We start from the raw sequence: 18939 nt of genomic DNA on the forward strand, positions 1-18939 counted from the left end.
CACCTGGTCCCATTCACCTGTGATGAAATGGCACCCGCAGCTCCACCTGGTGCTTGGAGCCCATCCAGCCTGACCTCGGGCGTCTGCAGGGATGGGGCACCCACCGCATCTCCGAGCAGCAGAGTAAGGCGGCAGGTCAGCGTGATGCACACCGTGCCCCTGCTGGTGGGCAGTGACGGCGGCATTTTTGCTCCGCGTGGAGCCCGATGGCAGCAGCAGTCACAGACACGACGGCAGTGCCACGATGGGCGCAGCCACCTCAGCATTCCTCTCCCACCTCAGTCACAACCAAAGCATTGCCCAGAACGTTGTGGTACATCAGATCTGGCCTAGCGATACAGCTGCCCAAAGGGGCCTTTGGGGGAGTCGTGTCCGTGCCGTTCTCAGGGCTGTCTGGCTTTCTTCCAGCCCCAGAAAAAAACCCAGGCCTATCAGGTTAGCTCGATGTTACGTGCTGATACGCATACAAGGGCTCACCTTGTCGGCTTTAGGAACCCATCAGTCTGCGGTGCGATAACGAGGACCAGTCTCCGGCATTTTTTCCAAGATCTAGTGATATTCTGAGCTGCTCTAACCTCCAGGCTTCATTTTGCAGGCAGCCGAAGACTTCAAAGGCAGAAGCCTTCATCTGTTAGGAAATTCCTCCGGATACCCAGAAGCATTTGGCACAGCGCTGCCGATGAGCCCGAGCTGGGCAGGGTGGGGTGGGGGCAGGGCTGGGGCTGCGCTGCGGGGCTGTTTGTCCCCATCCCAGCTCAGCACTGGGCAGAGAGACAGGACAGAGCTGCGGTTCCAAAGGATGAGACTCCAAGCCAAGGCTGTAAGCAGCGTCATGCTCCAGCTCCCATGCACAGAGCCTCTCCGAGCTGCTCAGCATTCCCCGACACAATGCAAAGCAGAGAGAAAAGCTCCATCACGCCGACTCCTCGGGGACTTTACCTCGGATGCCCCAAGCGGAGCCCAGCTTGCTGATTGGAGCTCAGCACAGAGATGGAGTGCGGGAGCACAGATTGCGCTACAGAACCGGAGAGGGACTGAGCGTTTTCAGCAAATTACCTCTGTTATGAGCCTGGCCATAAAAATCACCTCGCAAGTGAATTTAGCTTTTCCTCTCTCCATGCCCAATCAATTAGCACATGAGTAATACCAGGCCCATTAGGGCAAAGCGATGCCGGGGGTGTTATGTCATCTGCTATAGAAATGATTGCTTAATATACCGGTTGGCTCCGAGGAACTCTTACCCATCACACAACCCTCTAAAATCGATAGCAACAGTCAAACTATATTGTTTCAAACAAGAGTACTGCTGGGTAGCTAAGTAAGCTCAATATCAGTGCTTGTGATCTCAGACACTTACCGGGCTATAAATAATACAGAGGAACAACAACAATGGAGAACATTCTATCCAGAAGACGGGGCTGGCACGAGGGAGGCAGCACGGGGTGCAGGGGTGCAGGAGGGCAGGGCTCAGGGCAAAGTGTCCCCATGGCATTCGGTGTCCTCTGCAGAACGGGCCCTGCTGCTGCATGCACATCCATGCACACATCCAGCTCCGGTGCTGCAGGCAGCATAAGGGCCACCATTGCTTTAAAATACGCTTCACAAACCAAAAAGGAGCAAAGCGCAATGATGAAGGCCGACCCAAAGCACCTGGACGTGGTGTCACCGTGGGTCCGTTACAGCCGCGCTGTGTTTCCATCACCTCTTCCCTCTCCCAGCACGAATCATCACTGGCTGCTGGGGCTGGAACAGGAAAGGCACGGGGAAAAGCTGGAGCCGGTGGGATGGGACCCATGTAGCATTGCTCTGGGTAGGGAAAGAGCTAAAAGCAGAAGGAGGAAAGCTCCTCTGCTCACCCTGGGGAAGGGAGTTCACATCATAAGCGCAGGACAAAGCACTGCTGATATTGGGGCTGCCAGAGGATTTGAATGGGATTGGCCTGGGCTAACAAACTGTGGTCAAAGCTAATCTCTGATTAGCTATACTGAGGAGATTTAATTTAGTTTAAAGCCTTACCTGAAATGCAGAACTGGGTATTATTGCATATCTGACCGAGGCCGCTGTGTACAGCTGAAGTATTTATAGTAGAATTAAAACCTCTCTGAAAGCAATCATCCAAGGAGCAGCGAAATTGATTGCAGCGGTACCGCTTCCAAACATTTGGAAAACATGAGTCAGTCTCCAAAATGTCACCAGATTTTAAAATGTAATATATTTTGTCTTATTTTTATTTAGTTTGCGAGAGAGGTGCTCAAATTTTCAAGCTGCAAAAGGTTGAAACCTGACTCTGTGCTGAGGAAATGGAGATTTGCACCAACGTGATTCCAGCAGCCCGGGCTTTAATAAAAGGCTCCTGCAGCACCACTTCCCTGGGAAATCAGAGCGTAGGGGAAAAAGTCGCCTAACTAATTCCTATTAGAGGCGAGCTGCTCTCTCCTCATCTCCTGTGAGTGTTCTTGATTAGCTAATAAATGATTAATCGCGCCAAGGAAAGCCGGCTCCTTCACCTCCTGCTTTCATCCACCCGCTGCCTCCAGGCGTTCCCAATGTCACAGCAGCCCCTGCAGCCCCCCCGGGCCGTGCCAAGACCTGCATGGCAATGGCTTCCTTGCTGCGAGCAGGGCTGGAGGGGAGCGAATGCATCCCCATGGCCACAGAGCACAGCCACCTTGTGCCCACCCTGCCACCCCGTGTGCCATCCTGCTGTCCATTACGCCCTCTGTGCCACCCTGTGCCCACCCTGCCATCCCCTCGCCCTGCCCCTCAGCCCAACATGCCCTCCCCTGCCTTCATCCCGCACCCAGCAGTGCCCCACCGCCCACCTCAGAGCATCCTCCCCCTGCTCTAAATGCTCTGTAATTTACCTCCGAGGAAATGGCGTGCATTGATGCCACGGAAAGCAGCAGGCACATCTCTGGAAGCCGTCGCTCCTGACAAGTGCTCTATTTTAATGCTCCGAACAGCAATTTTTATTCCAGCAGTATGTGAAGGCACTTAGTTTTCTATGCAGTTTTTACTTTTTAATCTCATATACTTCTTGCTGGTGTCAAAGTGTCACCATTTAATAGTCTTACTGGGAAAAAGAGTGTTTCAGATCTTGTTCTATAGTCCACATTGTGAATACATTAGAGAACCACTGAATGATTTAAGAGGAATTTTTATACCTCTGAACACGGAAGCAAGGCTAAAGCATGCAGGTGTACCAGGCCCAGCCTCACAGTGAGTGCTAAAGAGCCAGGCAGCCTCCCCCCCTGCTCCAGCCTCTCCTATGGCAGTGGGGTTCCCCCAGGAATGGCTCACACGGTGCTGCTGGCAGAGCCCAGATGGGGAGCATGGTGCTGGCATGGGGCTCTGCCCAGCACCTCCCATATCCCCTTCCACCTTCTGGTCTCAGGCTGTGGACATCTCCGAGTGCTGTAAAAAAATGCTCCCGTGGCACTTCTGATAATGAGAACAGGAGCAGACCGAGCGGCTGCTGCACATCAAAGCACTCCTGCCCAGCCCTGCTGCCCGCAGCAATGCAGCACCCAGCAGCCCCATCAGCACCCGTCCCAGCTGCACCAGCAGTCCCAGGTGGGCCCACCCAGCTCTCCCTGCACACACGCTGTGCAACACAGATGCAGGAGTGCACACTGCACCCAAAGGCAGTACTGCACCTGGAGTACAGCCCAGGGGTTGTGGAAGGCAGCAAGGATGGTAATAATGATGATGATGATGATGATGATGGTAATAATGATGATGATGATGATGACGATGACGACGACAACAATGATGATGATTTCAGGTATCATATGTGTCTTATTTACTCCTCTCAGCAGGATTTGGCATGGAAGTCCTGGGTTCCATGTGTGGTTACTGAGATGTGCAGCCATGGGTTGCAGAGATGTGCAGCCGAGGCCCATGGATGGAAGCAGCTGTGTGAGGGCAGAAGAAGGTCCTTGCCCTGCACTTGTGGCACTGACTGTGGAAGGAAAGGAGGCAGTATAAAGCCCGTTCTTTAGCCAGGGGATTTGCAAGGCATCATTTGCCCCCGGTTAGCATCGGCTGCCATAATGATGCAACTCCTGAGATTACCTGTCAAGGCTCTGTGAATTTTAAACGAAAGGTAAAAGGGTTTAACTCGAACACAGCACCTCTGTGCATACAGAAATAGCTCAGCTGCCGCTCCCCTACAGAGGTACAATCCAGACCTCGGATCAACACCGAGCACGGCTGCAAATCAAGGGCCAGACATGATTGCAAACATATTCCTCACTCTTTCCTTTCTTCTGCTACAAAGGAGATGGGAGGCACACATGGGCTTTGCTTACATCTCATTTCAAACAAAATATACTAGCATAAATAACGCCATCTGACAGCTGGAAGGTTTCTGATTGCGCCGCAGAGGAGGACGGCGGCTGAGCTACTCTGCTGCAGCCATAGGCACTGCGAGGCACAGTGAGCATCACCCTGCATAGGGGCAGGACCCCCACCCCAGCCCTGCGTCCCCAGCCCCAGAGTGGGGGAGAGAGCTGCAGGAATGGGGATTGTTTTTTCCCCCCCCAGACACACTCGAGGAAATGGGCATAGTCAGGGGGTCCCCCAACAATGGGGTGATTTCAGCCTAAGGTGAGCACTCGGCCTACATTGGTTGAAGTCATAATACAGAGGAGCCAAAGTGGGCCATGCTGCAGAGCTCAGCATGGGTGCTGCACCCCTATAGCAACAACAGCAACTCTTTGGGGTCTCTGAACTCCAGCATGGGTGATGGCACGGGTTGTGCCATCGAGGGATGGAACCCATCCCTGCTCACATGCAGAGCAATCCTCAGTGTGGGCACCACGTATCCGAGCAAAGCACAGCACCACGAGTGATGGGAACGGGCAGGAGCTGCCGGACTCCATATTTATTAATGTGGCACCCATATTAATGTGGCAGCCGATTGGATGATGGCGATGTCTTTTTAATGCGCCCACATCTGAAACCTGAATGCATAATCTCTCTATTACATGTACACGTGATATATGTACGGCCGTCTGGACGGGGTGATGGATGCACACGTATTACATATGCAGGGGTTTGGGATCCCGCTGCACAGTGGGCAATGATTTCTCTTTTCCACAGCTATTTATTTGCATAGCAGCCGCTGCGGATGACGAATACGGTGCGCTGCGGTCAGGGGGAGACCACTGCTGAAATACAGCCCGGCTTCCCGAGCCCGCTGCACCATTAATTATTAACTCGGGACAGGAGATTTGCCGCTCTCCCAGCACCAGACACTAAAATAGTTCCGTACATAAAAGAGCATTAAGTGAAAGCTCGGGCAAAGCCGATCGCTGCGCACAGAGCCGTCCCGCCTGCAGGACCTGCTGCTCGGCAGGAAAATTTACAATCCTTTAATTCCATTTACAACGCGGCGACACAAAAGGGAGCTGCAGACAGAGGCTGCAAGCGGGGAGAGCGATGGGGAAGAATGAAATAAACAGGGCTCCGAGGGAGCGGGATCATCAAATTCCAGCCAGGATTAAGGGAGAAAGCGCCCGTTGGGCACCAACGTGAGCCTGGAGTTGTATTGAGTTGTAGAGGCTCCATCTTGTCCCCGCTCCCGACTGAGCGCATTGCACATCTCGGAGCAGCTCCCCTTAATTTGCTTATAAATAATTGACTTCTCGGCGATGGAAGCCTCTGGAGGGTCTCCCGGTTTATTCACAACAAGGCACCTCGGCCTGCCGTGCAAATTAGCCCTTTCAAACCTGTCTCATCTCCAACAGAAACGTTATGAAGAGTGATTTTTTTTATCCCCCGTAATAACCTTCAACTAACCTTTAAACTGAAGTGAATAATTTAAATCTTATTTTCATATCAATGGGGGAGTCAAGCCAAGCAATTATCTTTTATCTGTATACTCTGTCGTCAGCGCGAGGCATAATAAAGTTTTCCCAAGTGGGCAGAGCGAAACGGGGAGAGAAAGAGAGAAAGAGAGAGAGATGCTATCTGACGGCATTAAGGCAGAGATGAATTATTCAGCAACGAGCGCAGGAGCTGCAGGACAGCCCGGCTGCATCAGCGGGCAGCGCGGACGGCCATACCCACGGGGTGCTGGGGGGAATGGGAGAGGGAAAGGGGGCATCCCGCAGCGGGGAGCGGGCTGACATTCCCCTCTGGGCTCATTAGGATGCTGAGTCCCACCCGAGTCCCACTGGACCGCCTGTGATCTTCTCTATTAATGCGTAAAATCCCGCGCCTGTGGTGGAGGGTGCTGGCAGCGGGGCCGGTGACCCCGGTGGCGGTTGCAGCCTATGGGCGCTGCCTCACCCCTGTCCCTGTGCATGGGCCCACCCGCACCTGCAGCTCTGTGCTCCTGGGTGTCACTCAGGGCTCAGGGACAGCATCCTGCAGAGCTGGGGCTGCTGCTTCCCGCGGCACTGCTGTGACTGCACCATAGAGGCAACGGCGGGGAGGGGGTTCTGCTCTGCTCTGCGGTGAGCAGAGGTTGAGGTTCCCTGATCCTCCAGGAAAATCCCAGCAGGTCGGAGCTGCCCGCTTGTTGCTCCCAATGGGTGAAGGCCTGCAGTGATGCAAGGCGGTCCCACGGAGCGCTGCAGCCCATGGAGAGGTGCTGCACGAGATATCTCCCTGTAATCTTTCCACTTAAACCAGTGATTAAACAGATCTGGCAGGCGATTAAACAAATAAAGATTAATGAAACAAGCAAAGGAATCAAATCTTGATGGGGGAATAAATGTGTGATTCAAAACAATATTAGGACAAATTGTCTAAAACTGATCGGGAATGTGCTGCTTTTGTCTCAACAGCATTTGTTGTGTTCTCACTTCGTTGCAATCAAAATATTTGCTCAAACCAAAGATAGAGCTGAAGAAATGCTCAAATGCTACCAACGCCATCCATATTAACAGCAAGATCTGCAGGATGGCCCGTCCTGGGATGCAGCACCCAATGCAGCACCCAACGGCGGTACCCAATGGCATCACCCAACAGCAGCACAGTGCACGAGCGCAGGGATTTGCGTTTCTGTCTGAGCAGAAGCAATGGGTTTTAGAGCTGCAAGTCTTTTTCTTTCATCAATTTTGCATATGGAAAGATCGTGTTTGCTCTAAATAGTTTTGTTTTTAAAGCCTCTTAAATTTTTGAGATGAAAATAACAAAGAGGGGATGGGAGGGAAGACTGCTCCAGACAGACTGTCACAGGGCTGCAACAGCCAAAGAGCAGAAGCAAACTCCATCAGCAGAGCAGTTAATTAAGAGGGGAAGGAAACAAGGTGCCTAACGCAGAGATAATTGCTCCTGTTCCACTGCAGCACACACTGCCTGCACACACACACACACACACACACACACACACACACACATTGGTACCCAGCACATCTCATCTGTGGTCTTCCCCACCCGGAGCACCCTGAGGACTCAGTAGTGCTCTGTGCGGATGGTTGCATTGCCCAGAATTTGCCTTTATATTCAGATGATGCTCTCAGATAAGGCTGACTCAGCAGCACAGGACAGAGCCAAAAGGTTCAACTTGTGCTCCTGCGATGCAACAAAACAGGACATCAGCTCAACCTGAGTGCAAATCCACATTCCTAAAAGCTGCACAACAAAGGCTCTGTCACCACCACAGCACCGCTGCCCACGGTTCTGCATGGCCAGCACTGCCAGTGGGAGCAGCTCCAGGGCTGCTGTCCTAAAACACAGCACAAAGAGGGAGACCATGCTTCCCTCCAGGCCAGTGATGCACAGAAGCAGAGCTGAGGTGCATTGCTTCCAGTGTGAATGCCCTTTTGGAAAGTTTGGGCTGTCAGTGTTGTTTCTGGGGTGGAAGGAAGGGCCTGAGGGCAGATGGAGGTGTCAGTGGGGCAGCATGCTCTGGTGGAACGCACCATGCATCGCATCACATCGCATTGCATCGCCTCAAATCGCATCATAGCACAGCATCACATTGCATTGCAGTGCATTGCAGCGCACGGCCTTGCGTTGTATTGCACTGTATTGCACTGCACCGCACTGTATCACATCACATCACAGCATCTCGCATGGGCGCAGCAGTGCAGCCAGCAGCAGCTCTCTGCCCAGCGCTGGGGCTGCTCCTTCCATCAGCAAAGCAAGCTGTGCACTCCCTGTCCCTCTAACCCCACTGCACACAGCCCCCAGCCCTGTGGCTGCTGGGCACCTCGGGGAGGGGATTGGCATCAGCAGCTGCAGCAGAGAATCCAGCGAGTCCATGACATGAATTCCAAGTCTCCCTCTCACACAGAGCCGCCGGAGCAGCTCAGCCATGCTCCTATCTCTCACTCTACTCCCCCCCCCCCCCCTTTTTTTTTTTGGAGACTCATTACTATATTGTGGATATTCTCCACTAAAGGGCATCTCTTTGAATGCATTTGCTTTTTTATTAATGTGTGCTAAGACAAGTCAAGCCTGATTATCATGAAGACAATTGCTGAATTCCCTCCTGGAGAAATCTCATCTAGACTGTGTAGGCGTTTTAATTTCAGAGACCCATTAATTGGCACAATTGCTTAAGCAGCTGCTTTCCGTGTCATTTTAGGACCACTTTATGAAAAACAGAGCTTAAGAAAAAAAGAAAAGAGAGAAAGAGAAAGAAAGAAAAGAGAAGATAAAAAGAAAGAAAGGAAAAGTATCTGACAGGCCGGAGCTTTCTACATGGTAGCATAATTAATGCAAGGAGCTTCCTTTGGGTGGGAAAGCAACAAAAAGCTGCTCCAGCACCACACCGTGGCACATGGCTGCTGCTCTCCTGGGCTGTGTGTGCTCAGGTGCAGCATGGGGTGTCTGGTGCTGCCATGGATCCATTGGGTTCTGGAAAGTAACAAAAAAAGCCAAAGGAAATGGAGAAGGCAGCCGGCAGGGATCGGCCACGTGTATTTCCTGCAGTGTGAAGCCACACTCCCAGCACATGTCTGGGTGCAGGAGCTTCTCCTGCCTGCATGGGCGAGGGATGAGCACAGCACTCTGATGCCCCCTCCTCAGCCCTGTGCCCCTTCTCCTTGCCCCTGGAGTATACCACTGTAGCCCCATGCTCCTGACCTGCAGCATCCCCATGTCTCCAACCTACAACATCCCTATATCCCCAACCTACAGCATCCCCACGTCCCCAGCCTTCAGCACCCATATGTCCTTAACCTTCAGTGTCCCCACATCCCAACCCACAGCATCCCTGTATCCCCGACCCACTGCGTCCCCATACCCCAACCTACAGCATTCCCCCGTCCCCAACCTGCAGCGTCCCCATCCACTGAGCTGCGCTCTCCCACAGCCACAGGAGCACACGAGCATCTCCAGCAGCACGCAGAGCTCCCGTGATGAGGTTAATTAAGGAATGGCTGAGGAACAAATCCTTCGCTCCAGGAGAAGTGGCCGGAGAGAGCCGTGTGCTCTTCTTTGCCATAGGCAAAAATATACATTCCCCCTTATTAATAAATAAAGCCATATCAATGCCCTAAATTATCAGTGGAATATATTTGCTAACCTGAAGCGATAGTAGGAACAATTACTTATTAATAAAGCAATAGCTAAATCTAATTACATCCCCATCAGATCCTGCAAGTAATAAAACCACAGTTGCCTCGCGGAGCCGGGGGACCTCCTGACCCCAAATCAAAGTTTAAACCATCCATCAGCTCCCAATACATTCCCAGCACATCCCGCAATTACCATCACCTCCGCTCCGCTCCCTGGCAGGGGCAGGGGTCACCCCATGCACTGCATGGCTGTAAGCTAGAACAGAGCCTTAGAAATCTCATTATCCTGTTAACCATACATTTATCTGACAAGATAAAAGAGACTAGGTGACCAAGCTATCATTAAAGATTAATAGAAAGTATAAAAAATTCAGCTGCAACCAGCATTACTGTTTAGTGCCTGTGATAGGCCTGACAGGATTATTAATCAGGCAGCCAAAAAGATTTAGGTCTTTGCTCTCGGTTTTTCATTTTAAGCCTTTCGTTTCCCCCACACCATAGAAACCGCAGGTCAGCGCCGGCTGCCGCTAATTGGTTCTGCGGGGTTTGAATGGGAGCGGCTCGGACCAATTATAGGATCACCGGGAGCTGCGGTGACAATGCGGGCTGGGGACGCCGAGCTGTTTACCAGGAGCCCCCCCCCCCCCCCCCCCCCCCAGCACAGGGCTATTAATAAATGGTACAGATCAATGCCGGCATTAATTTTAATAGAGGGCTACAAGGATCGCGCCAGTCCCAGGGTGATTTTCCCCTCATTCTTAATTCCATTTAAGTTTAACATGAAAGATTCCCAGGTAACACCTACACAGGAAGAAACGAGATCTCCCTGTTTTTAAGTCTTAAGTATTCTTTTTATTCTGCTTTGCTTTTTCCCTTTTGATCATAAATCAATGTCCTCTCACAAGTTTCCCTGCAAGCCACGTCTGCGAGCAGGCTGTGCTGCGCTGCTCTCCATTTCTCCACCTGTGAGAAAGAAAAACCAATAAATTAGGGAAGGGCTTTCTGAAACCCTGCATGGGGAAGTGAGTCCGCTTTGCCCAGGGAGGGGGTTTGGGAACCCCCGGCTATGCAGGGCTCCATGCCTGTCCCCATCCCTTTCCCCACCCCCATCCCTCTCTCCATCCCTCTCCCCATCCCCATCCCCATCCCCATCCCACCACCTTTGCCTTTGCCACGTTGCCCCAAATCCTAATGAATTTTTAAATAAAAAATATCACTGAAAACCTTTCAAGCCTCTGTTAGGACATCTCCAGGGATGGTTCAAATCCTTTTAACATCACCCTTCTGTTTTCTCACAAGGCAATCCTGCAGTGGGAGCTCAGGATGGGGACACACCGATGGTAGGTGGAGGTTGGACTGGATGATCGTGGAGGTCTTTTCCAACCTTGGTAACTATAGGATTCCGGGATGGCTAAACCAGCATGGGCACGGCTCTTTTCCATGAGAATGGAACAAACCAGAGCGAATTAGCTTTATGTAAAACCACTTGCATAAAAAATCAACAGTAAAATATCCCACGCTGTAAAAGCCCCCCAGCCACCCAGCAGAGCCCTGCATGCGTGAAGCTCAGCCCAGAGCCGGGCTGGCAGATCTCGGCATAACAACCCTTCCACATGGCATCACGTGCCATCCTTCCCGGGCAGCCTTATCTGCTGCAAGATCACATTTAGAAGCATCTCCCTCCACAGATTATCACACTTCCAATCGATGCAGCACATTGTTTAAGATCCCACAGTTGGGCAATTAATTGTCGAACATAATTGGAATTAGGCAGAGAACAAACCGGTGTCGTGGAGGTGCTGGCGGAGGGGTGCATCAGCAAAGCCCTGCATCCCCACATCCTCCTGACAGTGAGGAAAGGTCGGGATGTGCAGCGCATCTCCCAGCCCTCGGGTCTGCCTGGTGCCGCTGGGCTCTGTGCTCGGGGTGTGCAGAACAGCCCATGGAGAGGCGCAGCACCGCATCCTGCCGCGCTGCCGTCGTGTGAGCAGACGTGCGTCTCAGTTCTCGTGGTTTAAAATAAATTTAATAGATGCTTCCACACTTTGCTGCTGCTATTCTGGGCATGGCGGCTGGAGTCGATACACAGGCTGCTAATTGACAGATCGGCTCGTGAGCCAAAAGCAGAGTGGTGTCTGCGAGAAGACGTGGGTTTCAATTGCTGATCTGCCACAGCACCAGTCAACAAGCCATGGCCCCATATCATGCTTCCTTCCATGTCACCTTGCCATGTCAAGGTGCTGTGTCACTGTGCCATGTAGCCATGTCCTGGAATCATGCCGTGTTGCCTTCTGTGTCACTATGCCGTGATACTGTGCTGTGTCACCATACCATGTCACCATGCCATGTCACCATACCACGTCACCATTCCATGCCACTTTGCCATGCCACCATGCCATGTCACCATGGCTCCTTGCACTACAGCAGCATCCCCTATGGATGCCCTCACACCATGCCAGACCCACTTGGTGTCTGAGCTGTGCCAGCACTCACCAGAGATATCTTCTGATGCTTTCCGATGGGACAGTGCTTGCAGACTTCCCCACACTTCCCATCTGAAAGCAAAAGGCATTCAGACAAACGGGGAGAGCAGCTTTTATTTGCATAAGCATTAACAGTCAAAAGCAAAAGACAGTGGCATTGGAAAGGGTTTCCTAAGAGCTGGTATGCTAAAAGGGCTCTGAAGAGCCTGGTTTGCATCCAGCCAGGAACTGCAGTCGTTACTGCTGCAACCAAAATAAATCAATTCCAGTTCTGCAGGATGAACGCGGGAGGCACGGGCTGCTCCGCTCCCATCTGCAGCGAGGTACAGCAGGGCTTCACGTCAGCTTTGAAGCTCACAAGGCTGAGATAAAAGAGAAATGCTAAAACCTCGTGCAAGCAAGGAGAACTGGATGGTGGGAAAGCCAGGCTGCAGTGCATGTCTGAGAGCTGTCTGTCTGTCTGTCTGTCTGATGTCTTCCATCCCATCACAAACAAGTGTAAGGTGGAAGCACGACCTCCAGCACGGGGCACCTCAGCTGCACTGCGCCCAGCAATGCAACAAATGCTCCTCCTGGAGCCAAGGCCACATTGACTCCACCCGGTTTCCATGAGCTTCAGAGCAGTTTGGGGCAAAAAGCTGTGAGCCTTTGAAAGAGCATTGCAGCTCTGTAACAGAGCGTGAAGCCAGGCGGGATTCACACAAGCCTGACGGGTTCGGCAGGGGAATGTCGGGAGAAAAGCAAATCCAGATTGATAGAAAGCTCCATTCGTCTCAGAGGGGTCCAAGCCACAAAGAAATGGATCTAAATGTCAAGCATTCCCCGGGTTTTGTGGGATTCCGATCCAGAGAGCTGGGCGGACCCATTGCACAGATGAGAACCAGGTGCAGAGAGCTGTCGTGAGGTGGGCTTGGATGACGGGCGCAAAGCCTGTGGGTCTCCAGATTGAGGGTTTCATTTCAGGGACATTTAATTCTAAGTAAATCCATGTGATTCTTGCCTAAAATATTCCACCGCACCCTATGGAGCCAGGTTGGCCGCTCACCCCTGTCTGGATGGCAGTGAAATGCTGTGGCTGCCATTAACACATCAACATTCACCATACCACTTTCCCAGCCCAACGGCTGTGTTGTGCAGATGCCCGGGGCCGCCAGCTGCCTTCAATCCCAGCAGCAAATGCAGCTGCTGTCGAAGGTGCCACCCAAGCCCCAGAGCTTCTGGGGGAGCTCCTAGTTCCCATTTGACGCTGTGGTTCTTTTGCCTATGGTGGTGCTTCATGAGCTGACGCAGCACAAGTTGAATGCATGTGCATTAAGTCCGCTACCCTCTGCATTCAAAGCTTTCTGCAGAGAAAGCACAGGACCACGGGGCCACGTAGAATCATAGAATCATAGAATGGCTCAGGTTGGAAGGGACCAAGGATCATGAAGCTCCAACCATCATGCTGCATGCAGCACCACCAACCTCCACATTTAATAGTAGACCAGGCTGCCCATGGCCCCATCCAACCTGGCCTTGAACACGTCCAGGGATGGGGCATCCACAGCCTCTCTGGGCAGCCTGATCCAGCACCTCATCCCACTCCCCATCTTTCACCAACACTGAGACCTAAAAATGCCATTTTTCAGCCAACACTATAAAGCAAAGCTGCTGCTTTCCATGGGGGCTCAGAGCATTTGGCAGTAACTCTTCGTGTGGTGGTAAGTGGAAATAGTAGGAAGGCAAACCCAAGCCTTTTTGGGGGAGATGTCCGAAGCAGAGAAGAGATAAGGTAGAATGAATTATTTCCTGACGTCAGCTGATGGAAGGCCTGCAGAATGCAGCAGCCCCAATCCTTCCCCTCTTCCATAGGCTGGGAGAGGAGGATGGGGAAGAGGAGCCTAATGATGGTGTCTGCTGATCATCACCACGAGAAAAATGAACCGCTTCCCTGAACCTGAAAAATATCAAACTGCATAAATAAATCTATTTAAATTATTAATAAACGAATTTACATTCGGAGCCTGAGCAGGAGAATTAATTTCATTTCTTATGCTAAACTGGCCAGCATGGCTGATGACTCAAGAATTAAAAGATGCAGAAATGAAGGGAAAATGAAGGTAGGCTGGCTCCATCAGAAAAGAGATGCAAAGTAGGGATCCTGGGGCAGAACAAAGCCATCAGCCAAAAGCAGGAGGACCAAAACCAACCTGTAAGCCTGAAGCCCAGAAGGAGCCTGAGCTCCCATCTGCTGCCCCCGTGTCTCTGCCGGCACCTTGGGGGACAACAGCCCTGAGTGCAGAACTCCGTCAGCTGGCTGCTCCCAGGGCAATTAATTAGGAGGTGCTCCCGGCCCCTCGCATTCCTCCTCCATCCCTTCCATTGGGAAATGGCGTTCATGACGGATTGCGTATGAAAACCCACTGCTAAAACAATCCTCTCCTCATCTGCCCTCTCGCTGGAGCCTGTCTGCAGCCTTCTCCGGGATGTATTGTTATTTCATGTGATGAGACGCTCCAGAGAACGAAACCAAATAAAAATAGACATTGGGAGGGGCTTTTGTATTGCTTCTTCGCAGCCCCCCCTGCTCTGACTCCTGTGAACACACTTATTGGGTTGATCCGCTGGCGCTGCCGCCTCGGCTGTCCTTGTGCCGGAGACACGGCTCTTTTAGATTCGGTTTCTCAGAATTAGAAGAAAAACTTGGCAAAACAACAATAGGGAAAAAGAAATATGAATAATCTCAGAACAGAAATTGCATTATGTGATGTGGTTGCCATGTGGTAAAGTCTGAGAGAGGATCATGCGAGTGCATTGTGGGAAAATTGATAACAGGCTGAAGAATACGGAGGGTTCAGATCGGAGGGCTGCAGTGCCAACCCTGAGCCGGTGCACGGGGCTCAGTGCTGGGCAATGCGATGGGGATGGGGGCACCTGCACTGCGGGCTGCAGCCCCCGGGGTGCTCAGCTCCAGGATGGATGGGCTCCCTCAATAAGCCCTGAGATCTCTCAGGGTGTCACACAGCCCATCTCAGCTGCCACTGAAACTGCAGCCAGCACTGAGAGCCGTGCCACCCGGCCCTGGCTAAGCTGTCACCCCACATGCACTCCTCTCCATCGGGGACAGTGCCCACAGCTGCCACCACTGTGGGTCTGTGGCCACGTTGACCCCAAAGCAGCGCCCCCAGAGCACTGACCGGGAGAAACATGGATTTCAGATACGTTGGGATTCAGATGGTTTGGGGGAAGTAATCATGAATGATGAAAGAGAATTTTGCTCCCCAAACTGTGCGAGCTGTGATCCATCCCCCGCCCGCTGGCTGTCGTGCTATGGTGGTTTGAGTGGGAGGAAAGTCAGCACTGTCAGCTGAGCGGCAGGAAGCTCAGAAAGCGTGGGGAAGTGCATGCACACACACTGAAAAAGGGGTAAATTCTGTGAAATCAGATCAGTAATGCAAATTCTGCTCTTTTCTTGCACCACGGCTCACTGGCAGCATGCACGGTGCCATCAGCCCAGCTCAGCAGAGCAGAGGGGATGCCCGTGGTGTGTCCCATCGGTCCCAATGGGTCCTGCCCCCACCCAGCACTGTGCAAACCATGCAAAGTGTGAGGAGGTGAGAGGAGACAGGGTGCCACCGTGCCCTTCCTGGCACTGTAGCTTTTGGGGGTCCCTAGGACAGGAGGGTGCTGGGGCTACGTTCGTTCCGGCTTTATGGTGAATTGCTGCTGCTTTCCTGGGGGGCAGGAGGGGATGGAGCAGGCAGGATGCTGTCTGTGCATTGCTGCTGCTGTATGCCTATGTAGTCTGTGCCAGGAGTGCTGAAGGACAACTGGAGAGATGGGGTAAAGGAGAGGGCAGCAGTGGGCTTGGGGTCTGCAGGGACAAAATGGGACCCTGGACAGTATCCAACAACAGAACCCTGGGACAGCCAGGGCTGAGTGCACACAATTAGGGAACAAGAAGGGCAGCGGGACTCCAAATCCTAATTTAGCCCAATGAAAGCTTCATGATTCCAACTTGACTGCAGGAATGCCCCAATTTCCTCATTCCAAAAAGCCCCCACTGCTGAGGCTTGGGTGGAGCGGACACGCATGGTGCTGCAGCCCTGAGGGGTGGCAGGAACAGAGAGAGGATTTCAATAGCTGAGGCACAGAGAAGGATTCCTGCGAGCAGATGAGCCGGTAATCTAACGAAAGGGTGGAATTGGAGGGTTTTAATGAGGGTTTCAGAATGAGAAGCAACCTGGGGGCACGTCCAGTGCGGGAGAGAAGCTATTTGAAGGGAAGCAAAGCAAAAGCTGGGGCCATTCAGCAGCAGGTCCCTGACCCTGAAGTGCCCCTCTGCCCTAGGGCTGCACCCCCGCATTGCTCCTGTGCAGGGTTCATGGATGGGAATCACACAGCAGTGCAGCTGTGGAGCAGCCGTGCAGGAGAACACTGCTCCTCTCCCAGAGCCCATTGCGATGGCTGCAGAGCTCCATCCCTGGAGGAGACACACAGGAATCCAGCTCGTATCTGCATGCAGCTCTGGGCCCCGTGAAGCTGTCTGTGTGCGGGGGGGAGCGGGGCGGCTGCAATGCGCACAAGGTGCTCTTGTCATGAAAGCATCTTTTGATGATGTTATTGCAGCTATCAAAATATTGCAGAGTTCAGAGCATTCCGCAGGGATCCCCGCGCTCTTCAAAGACCGGAGGACCACGGCTGGGGAAAAAGAATCCTTTAATTACATCGGCTTCCACGCTTGTTTCTGCAGTGGATTTCCTTTAAAAAAAAATAGTTTTAATGAGAAGAAACACATATGGCCCCATTGTTCAAACATGGAGAGATACAGCTGATTTGTTTTTAATAGGCAGCAAGTTCCTTTGGGTCTCCTGGAGCTCACACTGAGGGGCTCTGCGCTGAGCAGCCCCAGCAGCAGGGCTATCTGTGGGGCAGAGCAGCTCCATCCCAGCCCCATCCCACCCATCACCCCCTCTGTTCCCACTACAGTGCTCTCCTCCTCCCCTGCTCCTTCCAACCACACAGGGCCGCATGCAGTGGGATCTCAGCATGGTCATCCTCCGTAAATGCACTCATTTCTCTCAGATGTTCATTTGAATCCAAATGCAAAAGCTCACTTTTCCCACCATGTAAATAGCAGCACCGTGTATGACACCACAGAAAGCCCGGGACAGCCCCACATTTCAAAGAGCATCTTGAGCATATTCTTCTAATAAATAATCCTATCTGGCAAATTTAATTAACGGGCTGCAGTGCGTGGTGCAGCCCGCTGGATAGAGTATCTCCATCTGATCTGCAATGCTTTTAGTAGCTTTAAGTATTAATAAAGAGTGTTTTGTTTGAGAACTCACAGGGGACGATTACAAATAATTGCCAAGAAGGGTGTGTGCCTCATTTTAGTGTATTAAAAATGATGAAGGATTAGAAAAGAATTCATAGCGATGGAGCACAGCAGCGGTGGCTGCCCCTGTTCCCATTGCCATCCCTACAAGGGATGCTCGTATGCAAAGGGTGCGATTCGGGCTTCCCAGCCCCGGAGCAGAAGTAACTGAACAGAGTAGTGGGATGGCCAATGGAAGACAAAACCCACCAAGGAATCCAAACCCAGAAAACCACATGAAAATTATCACACCACAAAGAGTTTTTCTGGGAATATTTCCCCATTTTTCCTGCCTTGGAGCTATAGAGTGGGGTTTCCCCCTCCACTGCTCCTAGGAATTGGGATATCCATGCAGGGCATGAGATCCACAGCAGCCAAACAGTGCACATTCCCTTCCATGATATCAAGGCAAGGAAGAGGGAAACTTCCTTTGAAACGACTTCTCATGACAGAAGGGAGTACAAAGAGCAGCACCATGAATGCTGTATGCAATGCACTGGCATTGGAACCATCAGTTTCTTTACACACATTGCTTTCCACGACAATGGGAAAGAAAGAGGCAAGTTAGACTTCCAGCATGCCTTTCTCAGCCTGCAGGCAGAAAGAAAGAAGTATCACAGTGCCCAAAGGAAAGCTCTGTTGGGACCCACCAGCAAAGATCAGAGAGGTGCCCACCAATGCCAAAAAGCGGCACATTTAGAACCACCATAAAGACATAATTTTGCTGCGTTTTCACATGCAAATAAGTCAGGAGAGAAGCAGCTCTGGCATGGAGAGCAAAGCAAGGCTCATGAGGGACTGTGCCAATGTCAGTGATAAGATTTGGATAGGAAAGTCCACAGCTATGCCTGTAAGCCACCATGCTTGGGGCCAGGGTCTGAGCTCACCACGTGTTCCCTTCGGGATGGCACTGTGGGATCCCTGCCCACACCACCTGCAGCACCTGGGATGGGGGCTGAGAGCATCCTCCCCACGTGCTCCTGCACCGCTACCATCAGCCAGTACTGAGGACAGTGAGGACAGAAGGAACTGGGCTGTCCACCCTCCAAGCCAGAGAACATGACTCACTGAACACCAGCTTTGGGAGCTGTTTCCAGCTGTCTGGGAGCGATGCCCCCCCTGGAGCCAGGAGTAGCTCAGGGCTGAGCCCTGTGATGTATTTGGGGCTGATGAAATCCAGAGCATGAGGCCAGCACAGATCCAGCTCCGCTCCCAGGCAAGACCTCCATAAAGGATGGGTGTCAGTGCTGGCAGTGGTGCTCCAGAGCTGGGGATGGGTACCAGTGCTGAGGGTTTGGTACCAGTGCCGGGATTGAGGTATCATTGCCAGGATGGGGTACCAGTGCTGGAGGCACAGCCCCAAGGAGCCCCGCGCTCCCATGGCAGCCAGCTCACCCCTGCCTCTCAGTCTGGGAAGGGTCCACCCCAGCCCTCTGGGACTCAGCTCAGCAGCCACACAGATCCCCCACCCACTGCCATTTCCCCGTGGGACTGGCAGCAATAAATCCTGCCCGCCGCAGGCAGCGCCATGCCCCCTCGTTTTCCATGAGATCCGCACGCAACGCTTTGGCTCCAAACATCTCCTTTTGATTTCATGGGGAAGGAATGCTGTGAACTTCAG

General features: G+C 52.3%; 1 long non-coding RNA gene across 2 annotated transcripts; it reads right to left on the reverse strand.

Annotated features, from left to right (window-relative positions):
* Positions 1-10305: 10305 nt before the first annotated feature.
* On the reverse strand, positions 10306-13416 carry LOC107054227. Of its 2 annotated transcripts, XR_003076955.3 has the most exons (3): positions 11970-13388; positions 10701-10909; positions 10306-10439 (listed from the first exon to the last, which is right to left on the reverse strand). It is a non-coding gene; the product is annotated as an uncharacterized LOC107054227 (long non-coding RNA). The 2 variants fall into 2 exon arrangements; XR_003076954.3 differs by having other exon boundaries at positions 10701-13416.
* Positions 13417-18939: the final 5523 nt, after the last annotated feature.

This window comes from Gallus gallus, chromosome 10, assembly GCF_016699485.2.
Source record: "Gallus gallus isolate bGalGal1 chromosome 10, bGalGal1.mat.broiler.GRCg7b, whole genome shotgun sequence".
Taxonomy (NCBI): Eukaryota; Metazoa; Chordata; class Aves; order Galliformes; family Phasianidae; genus Gallus; species Gallus gallus.